The sequence below is a fragment of the Rhea americana genome, unplaced genomic scaffold (genome assembly GCF_003343005.1).
Source record: "Rhea americana isolate MKP2758 unplaced genomic scaffold, rheAme1 scaffold_85, whole genome shotgun sequence".
In the NCBI taxonomy this organism is placed as follows: domain Eukaryota; kingdom Metazoa; phylum Chordata; class Aves; order Rheiformes; family Rheidae; genus Rhea; species Rhea americana.
In genome coordinates this window covers 141,937-145,772 of record NW_028187034.1, presented here as the reverse complement: position 1 = coordinate 145,772, position 3,836 = coordinate 141,937, and positions in this window count along the sequence as shown.

Here is a 3,836-nt window from a genome sequence, read left to right as displayed (position 1 = left end):
TGTCCTATGTGTTAGCCTTCTCCATCACAGCAGCTGCTTTTAAAAGTAGATAAGCCTRAAGAGTCTTTCTAGTAGATCTTCGAACACAAGAGCACTTCAGGAAACTGGGTCATGGAAGTCTCTGCTGCATGTTAGTCATCTTGCACATAATCTGTCTGTAAAATGGAGCTGTAGAGCTTGCAAAGAAAGATGRCCAGCCAGGCAGCCGCTTTGCAGAGCAAGTATGGTGTCTCTGTGCTCCTCTGAAAGCAACCTGAGGAGGAGACTGATGCCCGAGTGGAGTCTTGGGTCACCTAAGTTGCTGTCAGAAGCAAGCAAGGCAAAGTTGGGCAAGTACCTATTTGCAAAGGAAGCTTTTGCATGTAGATGTGTATAGCTATGTTTGCGCTGCTGGGCTCTTCATCTTTGCTCCTCCTGCGCCTGTGAGGCGTGGTACTGGAGGGCACTGCAGAAGCAGACCTTGCATCATGCTGCTGTAGAGTCAGTGCTGTTTTTTCTGCTTGCTCTAGCACGAGAAAAAAATAGTCCTGGAGAAAATTGCTCCCAGAGCATAGGAGTGTCTGCTGTGCCACCTGCTGACTAAGTTTCCAAGGTCCACTTGTGTGTTTATGTAAGGTGTACAGTGTAAGAGCAGAGCTGTAAAGCTAATAACGTGAGGCTCACAATGGGTTTCAGGGCTTTTTGTTTGAATAAACTCTGGTCTGGTCCTGGCAACTGAATGCTAGTTTGCAGTTGCAGAGTGCATCCTCCAGTTTAGTGTCCAGCATATTTCATTGCATTTTACTTCCGGACTTTGTTCTGGTTTCCTTCCACCTCTGGTGCCAGTTTGTAAGATCCTCATTTTCCTTTTTGTGCTAGCTGCTTTTTATAGCCTTTCTTCTAAAGTGAGGTGCAATGCTGCCTTATGTATAGTGCTTTGCCATGTAGCAAACTGATCCATGCTACACTAGCTGCTCTGTGGATCAGAAGGACATTGACAGCTTGCACGCAGGGCCAGCTTGGTACCAGACAGCACCTTGATGTACTGCTCAGCTGAGCAGCCAGTCCTTTCTGAGGGAGGGATATGTAAATTAGCACAATAAAAATTATGGTGAACTGCACAAAGGGACTTACTAGCAGAGTCTATGGGAATGGAGTATTACCCAGAGTTGAGGAGGCAGAGGTGGAGAGCACTTAAACCAGCTGGACATACAGAAGTCTGGGGACCAGATGGGATGCACCCAGGGTGCTGAGGGAGCTGGCTGGTGACACCAGCCATATTCATCAATCTGGGCTGCTTGGCCTTAGCTGAGGGAGGTTATGGACAAAGCTCTCCTAGATGTGTGTGGAGGAAAGGAAGGTGACTGGGAACAACTAGCTTGGATTTACCAGGAGTAAATTGTGCCTGAGCAATTCGGGAGTTTTTGATGTGTTGACTAGCTATGTGAACAAGGGGAGAGCACTGGATGTCATCTATTACCTTGAATTTAGCAAGGCCTTTGGCATGGTCTTCCCACAGTAGCCAAATCCATGAAAGATAAAATGCAGAGGTAGATGGATGGAAATTGATTGGATAGTTGGTCTCCAAGAGGTAGGATCATCAACACAGTACAATTGTTGGCCTGGTGTCCCTCAGCAATCTATACTGGAGGCAATACTGTATGTAGTAAGGACCTGCATTAGGAGTAGAGTCCTAGCAAGCTCATGAGTGCAATTAAATGGGGGGGGGGGGGGGGAAGGTCAACATAATGCAGGCAGAGTTGCTATTCTGAGGGACCTCGACAAGCTGAAAAAAGGGGCTAATAGGAACCTCATGAAGTTCAAGAACAGTAAGTGCAAAGACTGCATCTAGAAGGGCATAACCCCTTGCAAGAGGCACAGCTGGGAGATGCCCAGCTGGAGAGCAGCTTTGCAGAAAAGGCTGTGGAGAAGTCCTGGTGGACCAGAAGCTGAATGAGAGCCAGCAGTATGCTCCTGGAGTAAGGAAGGCCACCACAGCGGGAGTGCAGCTAGCAGGCTGAGTGTGGTATGTCCTCTCCTACTGGTGAGAGCCTAGGTGCATCACTGCATCCAGTTTTGTGACCCCTGCTCCTGGGACTACGGGGGCAAGGTACAGCAAACCTGAGGGAGAGCTACAGCGTATGTATGAGGAGAGCTGAAAGGAACTGGGCTGCTTCAGCCTGGGAAGAGGAAGGTGAGGGGGGAATTTACGGCTGTCTGTAACTACCTGAAGCAAGAGATGAAGCCTTGCCCTTCCCTGAGGGGCACAGGGGAGGGAGGGAGGGGAGGCGGCGGCAGACAACGTGGAGAGGAGAAACATGGCTTGGATAGGAGGAAAAGTTGTTCCCTGCGGAAGTTCATGAGCAGAGGCGAGGKGGCACCAGAAAGGCTGTGGGATCTCTGTCCCTGAAAACATTCAAAGCTCAGCTTTGCACTGGAGGCTGGACTCTGAGCTGCTCCCCTCTCTCCCGGTGGTCCTCTCCCACTCTGCCCATGTCACGGGATGCAGGTGTGTGCTGCCCRTCTTGCCTCTCAGCAGGGCTGCACCGGAGCCTTTGCCTCCCCTCTCACCTCGGGGCAGGGAAAGGACTGTCTCCCTTTCCTAAATACCCCCGTACAGCACGTCCCGCTCCCCTTCCCCTCCCTCTGCTGGGGGGGTCTGAGCTCCTTCCTCAGCTGCAGGTGGGCAGCATGGCCGGACCGGGTGCCCCCTGCTCCCTGTCAAGCCATGACCACAGGGCGGCACCAGCCGCCCAGCGACGGGGTGAACAKGCTCTGCCTTCCCCTTTCGGGGCAGCGAGGGCCCACGCAGGGCCCCTGGGGTCCCCTGGAGCAGCGCTGGCCCTTGCCAGGCCTTGGCACCCCAGCTCCGGGCGGGGGGCTGGGCGCAGGCTTTGCTGCCCCTCCTGTGCTGGAGCAGGTTGGGGGGCGCAAGGCCTGACCCCCATTTCCCTGAGGTGCTATCAGCCTCGCACCGAGGTCGGGCAAGTCCTCCCCCTTGGCCCCCTGCCCCGGGGGCAGCCGCATCCCCCGGTGCTGACTGCGGGAGCCCCTGGCCCCGCTCCTGGGGGGGGCGACGGGGGGCAGCCCCATCCCCTCTCTCCCCGTGGGCCAGCGTGGCCTCCCCAGCGAGGAAGGGGAGCTCAGTGGGGCTCACATCCCTTGCAGCCCGACCCCGTCCCACCCCGCAGGCGAAAACCCGGCAAAACTCGTTGCCCGCGTGAGAGGCTGCGGAGGGGGGACGCGGCTGCGGCCCCTCCTCGGCGGTGGTGCCCGAGGACCTGAGCGGCCCCGAGGAGCTGCGCCGGCCGCCCGCGTCCCGGAGAAAGGAAAAACTAACGTGTCTCCCCGGGGCCGCCGCCTTCGCTAGCGGTCGCGGCCTGCGTAGGACCTAGGTCCTTCTGCCGCCCTCCGGCCCCAGAGGGCGGCCCTGCCTGCAGCCCTCTGTAAGCACCACGACAAATACGGGTTTGTTAAGACCGTACTTCGAAACATTCATATAAGGGGAAAGGCAAGGAAAAAAAAAAAAACAAAAAAAACCCCAAAGCGGGCGCCTCACCCGGCGCCGGGGCGGGCAGCATTAGTTCGAGAAACGAGGGGAAGGAGCCGCGCGAGAGTGAAGGGAGACATGTAAACCGCGTCTCGAGCCCTTGACTGCTGACCCGCGTCGAGTGCGTTTGCACTTTCCTTAAGTCTGATTTTGTGTCCTCGCCGACGAACCGCCGGGAGAGAGAGAGGGGGAAGGGGCAAGGAGACGTTCGCCACGAGTTTCCGGCGGTGGGTCGGCGATGGCGCCGCGCGGCCTTCGCTGGCAAGAGCCGGGCCCCCGCCGCGGCCGTGCCGGGGGGCGTCCCCGG